This window comes from Arachis hypogaea, chromosome 6 (genome assembly GCF_003086295.3).
Source record: "Arachis hypogaea cultivar Tifrunner chromosome 6, arahy.Tifrunner.gnm2.J5K5, whole genome shotgun sequence".
Lineage (NCBI taxonomy): Eukaryota > Viridiplantae > Streptophyta > Magnoliopsida > Fabales > Fabaceae > Arachis > Arachis hypogaea.
In genome coordinates, this window is record NC_092041.1 from 38,252,309 (window position 1) to 38,262,519 (window position 10,211).

General features: G+C 41.1%; 1 non-coding gene across 1 annotated transcript; it reads left to right on the forward strand.

Moving 5' to 3' along the window:
- The first annotated feature begins 6,096 nt into the window (after positions 1–6,096).
- LOC112700619 (small nucleolar RNA R71) lies at positions 6,097–6,204 on the forward strand. The gene has a single exon (XR_003153525.1). It is a non-coding gene; the product is annotated as a small nucleolar RNA R71 (small nucleolar RNA).
- The last annotated feature ends 4,007 nt before the right edge of the window (positions 6,205–10,211 follow it).

Below are 10,211 nucleotides of genomic sequence, written 5' to 3' on the forward strand. Positions count from 1 at the left end.
GTAAATCTTAGTCAGGCAGACTCAAATGAATATGAATGATGATATACGAATAAAACATAAAGATAAAGATAGAGATACTTATGTAATTCATTGGTGGGAATTTCAGATAAGTGTATGAAGATGCTTGTCCCTTCCGTCTCTCTGCTTTCCTACTGTCTTCATCCAATCCTTCTTACTCCTTTCCATGGCAAGCTTATGCAAGGGTTTCACCGTTGTCAGTGGCTACCTCCCATCCTCTCAGTGGAAATGTTCAACGCACCCTGTCACGGCACGGCTATCCATCTGTTGGTTCTCAATCAGGCCGGAATAGAATCCAGTGATTCTTTTGCGTCTGTCACTAACGCCCCGCCTTCAGGAGTTTGAAGCTCGTCACAGTCATTCAATCATTGAATCCTACTCAGAATACCACAGACAAGGTTAGACCTTCCAGATTCTCTTGAATGCCGCCATCAGTTCTAGCCTATACCACGAAGACTCTGATCTCACGGAATGGCTGGCTCGGTTTGTCAGGCGAGCACTCGGTTGTCAGGCGATCAACCATGCATCGTGTATCAGGAATCCAAGAGATATTCACCCAATCTAAGGTAGAACGGAGGTGGTTGTCAGGCACACGTTCATAGGTGAGAATGATGATGAGTGTCACGGATCATCACATTCATCAAGTTGAAGAACAAGTGATATCTTGGAACAAGAACAAGCGGAATTGAATAGAAGAACAATAGTAATTGCATTAATACTCGAGGTACAGCAGAGCTCCACACCTTAATCTATGGTGTGTAGAAACTCCACCGTTGAAAATACATAAGAACAAGGTCTAGGCATGGCCGAATGGCCAGCCTCCCAAAGAGGGTTCAATCATAAAAACATGATCAAAAAGCTCTAAATACAATAGTAAAAGGTCCTATATATAGAGAACTAGTAGCCTAGGGTGTACAGAGATGAGTAAATGACATAAAAATCCATTTCCGGGCCCACTTGGTGTGTGCTTGGGCTGAGCATTGAAGCATTTTCGTGTAGAGACTCTTCTTGGAGTTAAACGCCAGCTTTTATGCCAGTTTGGGCGTTTAACTCCCATTCTTGTGCCAGTTCTGGCGTTTAACGCTAGAAATTCTGAGGGTGACTTTGAACGCCGTTTTGGGCCATCAGATCTTGGGCAAAGTATGGACTATCATATATTTCTGGAAAGCCCAGGATGTCTACTTTCCAACGCCGTTGAGAGCGCGCCAATTGGGCTTCTGTAGCTCCAGAAAATCCGCTTCGAGTGCAGGGAGGTCAGAATCCAACAGCATCTGCAGTCCTTTTTAGTCTCTGAATCAGATTTTTGCTCAGGTCCCTCAATTTCAGCCAGAAAATATCTGAAATCACAGAAAAACACACAAACTCATAGTAAAGTCCAGAAAAGTGAATTTTAACTAAAAACTAATAAAAATATACTAAAAACTAACTAGATCATACTAAAAACATACTAAAAAACAATGCCAAAAAGCGTACAAATTATCCGCTCACCACAACACCAAACTTAAATTGTTGCTTGTCCTCAAGCAACTGAAAATCAAACAAGATAAAAAGAAGAGAATATGCAATGAATTCCAAAAACATCTATGAAGATCAGTATTAATTAGATGAGCGGGGCTTTTAGCTTTTTGCCTCCGAACAGTTTTGGCATCTCACTCTATCCTTTGAAATTCAGAATGATTGGCTTCTTTAGGAAGTCAGAATCCAGATAGTGTCATTGATTCTCCTAGTTAAGTATGATGATTCTTGAACACAGCTACTTATTGAGTCTTGGCTATGGCCCAAAGCACTCTGTCTTCCAGTATTACCACCGGATACATACATGCCACAGACACATAATTGGGTGAACCCTATCAGATTGTGACTCAGCTTTGCTAGAGTCCCCAATTAGAGGTGTCCAGGGTTCTTAAGCACACTCTTTTTGCCTTGGATCACAACTTTATTTCTTTCTTTTTCTTTTTCTCTTTTTTTTTTCGAAATTTTTTTTTTGTATTCACTGCTTTTTTCTTGCTTCAAGAATCATTTTTATGATTTTTCAGATCCTCAGTAACATGTCTCCTTTTTCATCATTCTTTCAAGAGCCAATATTCATGAACCACAAATTCAAAAGACATATGCACTGTTTAAGCATACATTCAGAAAACAAAAGTATTGCCACCACATCAAAATAATTAAACTGTTATAAAATTCAGAATTCATGCAATTCTACTCTTTTTCAATTAAGAACATTTTTTATTTAAGAGAGGTGATGGATTCATAGGACATTCATAACTTTAAGGCATAGACACTAAGACACTAATGATCACAAGACACAAACATAGACAAACATAAGCACTAAAATTCAAAAAACAGGAAAATAAAGAACAAGGAAATTAAAGAACGGGCCCACCTTAGTGATGGCGGCTTGTTCTTCCTCTTGAAGATCCTATGGAGTGCTTGAGCTCCTCAATGTCTCTTCCTTGTCTTTGTTGCTCCTCTCTTATGATTCTTTGATCTTCTCTAATTTCATGGAGGAGAACAGAGTGTTCTTGGTGCTCCACCCTTAGTTGTCCCATGTTGGAACTCAATTCTCCTAGGGAGGTGTTTAGTTGCTCCCAATAGTTTTGTGGAGGAAAGTGCATCCCTTGAGGCATCTCAGGGATTTGATGATGAGAGGGGTCTCTTGTTTGCTCCATCCTCTTCTTAGTGATGGGCTTGTCCTCATCAATGGGGATGTCTCCCTCTATGTCAACTCCAACTGAATAACAGAGGTGACAAATGAGATGAAGAAAGGCTAACCTTGCCAAGGTAGAGGACTTGTCCGCCACCTTATAAAGCTCTTGGGATATCACCTCATGAACTTCTATTTCTTCTCCAATCATGATGCTATGAATCATGATAGCCCGGTCTATAGTAACTTCGGACCGGTTGCTAGTGGGAATGATTGAGCGTTGGATCAACTCCAACCATCCTCTAGCCACGGGTTTGAGGTCATGCCTTCTCAGTTGAACCGGCTTCACTCTTGAATCTCTCTTCCATTGGTCGCCCTCTTCACATATGACTGTGAGGACTTGGTCCAACCTTTGATCAAAGTTGACCCTTCTAGTGCAAGGATGTTCATCTCCTTGCATCATGGGCAAGTTGAATGCCAACCTTACATTTTCCAGACTAAAATCCAAGTATTTCCCCCAAACCATAGTAAGCCAATTCTTTGGATCCGGGTTCACACTTTGGTCATGGTTCTTGGTGATCCATGCATTGGCATAGAACTCTTGAACCATTAAGATTCCGACTTGTTGAATGGGGTTGGTAAGAACTTCCCAACCTCTTCTTCGGATCTCATGTCGGATCTCCGGATATTCACTCTTTTTGAGTGAAAAAGGGACCTTGGGGATCACCTTCTTCAAGGCCATAACTTCATAGAAGTGGTCTTGATGCACCCTTGAGATGAATCTTTCCATCTCCCATGACTCGGAGGTGGAAGCTTTTGCCTTCCCTTTCCTCTTTCTAGAGGTTTCTCCGGCCTTGGATGCCATAAATGGTTATGGAAAAACAAAAAGCAATGCTTTTACCACACCAAACTTAAAAGGTTTGCTCGTCCTCGAGCAAAAAAAGAAAGAAGAGAGTAGAAGAAGAAGAAATGAGGAAGAAGGGAATGGCTTTTTGTTCGGCCAAAAAGGGGGAGAAGTGGTGGTTTGGTTGTGTGAAAATGAAGGAGTGAAGATGGGTTTATATAGGAGTGGGGGGGCTCATGGTTCGGTCATGTATGGGTGGGTTTATGAGGGAAAGTGGTTTGAATTTGAAGGGTGAGGTAGGTGGGGTTTTATGAAGGATGGATGTGAGTGGTGAAGAGAAAGATGGGATTTGATAGGTGAAGGGTTTTTGGGGAAGAAGTGTTGAGGTGATTGGTGAATGGGTGAAGAAGAGAGAGAGTGGTGGGGTAGGTGGGGATCCTGTGGGGTCCACGGATCCTGAGGTGTCAAGGAAAAGTCATCCCTGCACCAAGTGGCAGGCAAAAATGCATTTTGAGCCAATTCTGGCGTTAAACGCCGGGCTGGTGCCCATTTCAGGCGTTTAACGCCGAATGCTTGCCCTTTTCTGGCGTTTAACGCCAGTCTGGTGCCCCTTTCTGGCGTTAAACGCCCAGAATGGTGCCAGACTGGGCTTTAAACGCCCAACAGCTAGCCTTACTGGCATTTAAACGCCAGCACGCTCTCCTCCAGGGTGTGCTGTTTTTCTTTCTGTTTTTCATTCTGTTTTTGCTTTTTCAATTGATTTTGTGACTTCTCATGATCATCAACCTACAAAAGAACATAAAATAACAAAGGAAAATAGATAAAATATAACATTGGGTTGCCTCCCAACAAGCGCTTCTTTAATGTCAGTAGCTTGACAGAGGGCTCTCATGGAGCCTCAGAAATACTCAGAGCAATGTTGGAACCTCCCAACACTAAACTTAGAGTTTGAATGTGGGGGTTCAACACAAAACTTAGAAGTTGGTTGTGGCCTCCCAACACCAAACTTAGAGTTTGACTGTGGGGGCTCTGTGTGGCTCTGTTTTGAGAGAAGCTCTTCATGCTTCCTCTCCATGATGACAGAAGGATATCCTTGAGCCTTAAACACAAAGGATTCTTCATTCACTTGAATGATCAATTCTCCTCTATCAACATCAATCACAGCCCTTGCTGTGGCTAGGAAGGGTCTGCCAAGGATGATGGATTCATCCATGCACTTCCCAGTCTCTAGGATTATGAAATCAGCAGGGATGTAATGGTCTTCAACTTTTACCAGAACATCCTCTACAAGTCCATAGGCTTGTTTTCTTGAATTGTCTGCCATCTCTAGTGAGATTTTTGCAGCTTGCACCTCAAAGATCCCTAACTTCTCCATTACAGAGAGAGGCATGAGGTTTACACTTGACCCTAAGTCACACAAGGCCTTTTTGAAGGTCATGGTGCCTATGGTATAAGGTATTGAAAACTTCCCAGGATCCTGTCTCTTTTGAGGCAGTTTCTGCCTAGACAAGTCATCCAGTTCCTTGGTGAGCAAAAGGGGTTCATCTTCCCAAGTCTCATTCCCAAATAACTTGTCATTTAGCTTCATGATTGCTCCAAGGTATTTAGCAACTTGCTCTTCAGTGACATACTCATCCTCTTCAGAGGAAGAATACTCATCAGAGCTCATGAATGGCAGAAGTAAGTCCAATGGAACCTCTATGGTCTCATTTTGAGCCTCAGATTCCCATAGTTCCTCATTGGGGAACTCATTGGAGGCCAGTGGACGTCCATTGAGGTCTTCCTCAGTGGCATTCACTGCCTCTTCCTCCTCTCCAAATTCGGCCATGTTGATGGCTTTGCACTCTCCTTTTGGATTTTCTTCTGTATTGCTTGGAAGAGTACTAGGAGGGAGTTCAGTAATTTTCTTGCTCAGCTGACCCACTTGTGCCTCCAAATTTCTAATGGAGGACCTTGTTTCAGTCATGAAACTTTGAGTGGTTTTGATTAGATCAGAGACCATGGTTGCTAAGTTAGAGGTATTCTGCTTAGAACTCTCTGTCTGTTGCTGAGAAGATGATGGGAAAGGCTTGCTATTGCTAAACCTGTTTCTTCCACCATTATTGTTGTTGAAACCTTGTTGAGGTCTCTGTTGATCCTTCCATGAGAGATTTGGATGATTTCTCCATGAAGGATTATAGGTGTTTCCATAGGGTTCTCCCATGTAATTCACCTCTTCTATTGAAGGGTTCTCAGGATCCTAAGCTTCTTCTTCAGATGAAGCTTCCTTAGTACTACTTGGTGTATTTTGCATTCCAGACAGACTTTGAGAAATCATATTGACTTGTTGAGTCAATATTTTATTCTGAGCCAGTATGGCATTCAGAGTGTCAATCTCAAGAACTCCTTTCTTCTGATTGGTCCCATTGTTCACAGAATTCCTTTCAGAAGTGTACATGAATTGGTTATTTGCAACCATTTCAATCAGCTCTTGAGCTTCTGTAGGCGTCTTCTTCAGATGAAGAGATCCTCCAACAGAGCTATCCAAAGACATCTTGGATAGTTCAGAGAGACCATCATAGAAAATTCCAATGATGCTCCATTCAGAAAGCATATCAGTGGGACACTTTCTGATTAATTGTTTGTATCTTTCCCAAGCTTCATAGAGGGACTCTCCTTCCTTCTGTCTAAAGGTTTGGACTTCCACTCTAAGCTTACTCAATTTTTGAGGTGGAAAGAACTTTGCCAAGAAGGCATTGACTAGCTTTTCCCAAGAGTTCAGGCTTTCTTTAGGTTGTGAGTCCAACCATGTCCTAGCTCTGTCTCTTACAGCAAAAGGGAATAGCATAAGTCTGTAGACCTCAGGGTCAACCCTATTTGTCTTGACAGTGTCACAGATTTGCAAGAATTCAGCTAAAAACTGATGAGGATCTTCCAATGGAAGTCCATGGAACTTGCAATTCTGTTGCATTAGAGAAACTAATTGAGGCTTAAGCTCAAAGTTGTTTGCTCCAATGGCAGGGATAGAGATGCATCTCCCATAGAAATCGGGAGTAGGTGCAGTAAAGTCACCCAGCACCTTCCTTGCATTGTTGGCATTGTTGTTGTTTTCGGCTGCCATGTGTTCTTCTTCTTTGAAGATTTCTGTTAGGTCCTCTACAGAGAATTGTGCCTTAGCTTCTCTTAATTTTTGCTTCAAGGTCCTTTCAGGTTCAGGATCAGCCTCAACAAGAATGCTTTTGTCCTTGCTCCTGCTCATAAGAAAGAGAAGAGAACAAGAAAATGTGGAATCCTCTATGTTACAGTATAGAGATTCCTTGAGGTGTCAGAGGAAAAGAAAAATAGAAGGTGGAGGTAGAAAATTCGAACTTATCAATAGAGATGGAGTTCGAATTGTGCATTAAGGAATAGTGTTAGTCCATAAATAGAAGGATGTGAGAAGAAGGGAAGCAGTATTCGAAAATTAAGTAAAGAATTTTGAAAACACTTTGAAAAACACTAATTGATTTTCGAAAATAAAAGTGGGAAAGAAATCAAGTGATTTTTGAAAAAGAATTTGAAATTAGAAATCAAAAAGATTTGATTGAAAGCTATTCTGAAAAAGATGTGGTTCAGAAGATATGATTAGTTTAAAAAGATGTAATTGAGAAGATATGATTTGAAAAACATTTTAAAAAGGATTTGATTTTAAAAATTAATGACTTGACTAACAAGAAAAGATATGATTCAAACATTAAACCTTTCTCAACAGAAAAGGCAACATACTTGAAATGTTGAATCAAATCATTAATTGATAGCAAGTATCTTTGAAAATAGAAAGAAATTGATTTTGAAAAAGATTTGATTGAAAAAAATTTGATTTGAAAAAGATTTGATTTTGAAAAACTTTGAAAACTTGGAAAAAAATTGATTTGAAAACAAAATCTTCCCTCTTGTGCCATCCTGGCGTTAAACGCCCAGAATGGTATCCATTCTGGCGTTTAACGCCCAAAATGCTACCCTTTTGGGCGTTAAACGCCCAGCCAGGCACCCTGGCTGGCGTTTAAACGCCAGTCTGTCCTTCTTCACTGGGCGTTTTGAACGCCCAGCTTTTTCTGTGTAATTCCTCTGCTGCATGTTCTGAATCTTCAGTTCCCTGTACTATTGACTTGAAAATAGAACCAAGATCAAATAAACAATGCATGCAAGACACCAAACTTAAAATAAGACACTAGACTCAAACAAGAAATATAAAATATTTTTGGTTTTTTTTTTTTTTGATTTTGTAAATTTTTTTTGTGTTTTTCGAAAATTAAGTGGAAAAGAAAATAAAGGTATCAAAATTCTTAATGAGAATCCCAGGAATCATGCAATGTTAGTCTAAAGCTTCAGTCTAAAGGAATTAGACATGGCTAGCCAAGCTTCAGCAAAACATTGCATTCAAGAGCTAAATTGATGAAGATCAATCAGCTTTGGTGATGATAAGAACATCACCTTGAAACACTAGAATTCATTCTTAAGAACTCTGAAGAAAAATACCTAATCTAAGCAACAAGTTGAACCGTCAGTTGTCCAAACTCAACAATCCCCGGCAACGGCGCCAAAAACTTGGTGGACGAAATTGTGATCACTACAACTTCGCACAACTAACCAGCAAGTGCACTGGGTCGTCCAAGTAATAAACCTTACGCGAGTAAGGGTCGATCCCACAGAGATTGTTGGTATGAAGCAAGCTATGGTCACCTTGTAAATCTTAGTCAGGCAGACTCAAATGGATATGAATGATGATATACGAATAAAACATAAAGATAAAGATAGAGATACTTATGTAATTCATTGGTAGGAATTTCAGATAAGCGTATGAAGATTCTTGTCCCTTCCGTCTCTCTGCTTTCCTACTGTCTTCATCCAATCCTTCTTACTCCTTTCCATGGCAAGCTTATGCAAGGGTTTCACCGTTGTCAGTGGCTACCTCCCATCCTCTCAGTGGAAATGTTCAACGCACCCTGTCACGGCACAGCTATCCATCTGTCAGTTCTCAATCAGGCCGGAATAGAATCCAGTGATTCTTTTGCGTCTGTCACTAACGCCCCGCCTTCAGGAGTTTGAAGCTCGTCACAGTCATTCAATCATTGAATCCTACTCAGAATACCACAGACAAGGTTAGACCTTCCGGATTCTCTTGAATGCCGCCATCAGTTCTAGCCTATACCACAAAAACTCTGATCTCACGGAATGGCTGGCTCGGTTGTCAGGCGAGCACTCGGTTGTCAGGCGATCAACCATGCATCGTGTATCAGGAATCCAAGAGATATTCACCCAATCTAAGGTAGAACAGAGGTGGTTGTCAGGCACACGTTCATAGGTGAGAATGATGATGAGTGTCACGGATCATCACATTCATCAACTTGAAGAACAAGTGATATCTTGGAACAAGAACAAGCGGAATTGAATAGAAGAACAATAGTAATTGCATTAATACTCGAGGTACAGTAGAGCTCCACACCTTAATCTATGGTGTGTAGAAACTCCACCGTTGAAAATACATAAGAACAAGGTCTAGGCATGGCCGAATGGCCAGCCTCCCAAAGAGGGTTCAATCATAAAAACATGATCAAAAAGCCCTAAATACAATAGTAAAAGGTCCTATATATAGAGAACTAGTAGCCTAGGGTGTACAGAGATGAGTAAATGACATAAAAATCCACTTCCGGGCCCACTTGGTGTGTGCTTGGGCTGAGCATTGAAGCATTTTCGTGTAGAGACCCTTCCTGGAGTTAAACGCCAGCTTTTATGCCAGTTTGGGCGTTTAACTCCCATTCTTGTGCCAGTTCCGGCGTTTAACGCTGGATATTCTGAGGGTGACTTTGAACGCCGGTTTGGGCCATCAGATCTTGGGCAAAGTATGGACTATCATATATTGCTGGAAAGCCCAGGATGTCTACTTTCCAACGCCGTTGAGAGCGCGCCAATTGAGCTTCTGTAGCTCCAGAAAATCCGCTTCGAGTGCAGGGAGGTCAGAATCCAACAGCATCTGCAGTCCTTTTTAGTCTCTGAATCAGATTTTTGCTCAGGTCCCTCAATTTCAGCCAGAAAATACCTGAAATCACAGAAAAACACACAAACTCATAGTAAAGTCCAGAAAAGTGAATTTTAACTAAAAACTAATAAAAATATACTAGAAACTAACTAGATCATACTAAAAACATACTAAAAAACAATGCCAAAAAGCGTACAAATTATCCGCTCATCAATGACACTTTACACATTTCACATTGTATCTTCTACGGCATGAGTCTCTAAACCCCATGGTTGGGGGTGAGGAACTCTGCTGTGTCTTGATGGATTAATGCAATTACTACTGTTTTTCATTCAATCACGCTTACTTCTATTCTAAGATATCACTTGTTCCTAAACTTGATGAATGTGATGATCCGTGACACTCATTACCATTCTCACCTATGAACCTGTGCCTAACAACCACCTCTGTTCTACCTTAGATTGAGTGGATATCTCTTGGATTCCTTAACCAGAATCTTCGTGGTATAAGCTAGAATTGATGGCGGCATTCAAGAGAATCCGGAAGGTCTAAACCTTGTCTGTGGTATTCTGAGTAGGATTCAGGGATTGAATGACTGTGACGAGCTTCAAACTCGCGATTGTGGGGCGTTAGTGACAGACGCAAAAGAATCACTTGATTCTATTCCGACATGATCGAGAACCGACAGATGAATAGCCGTGCTG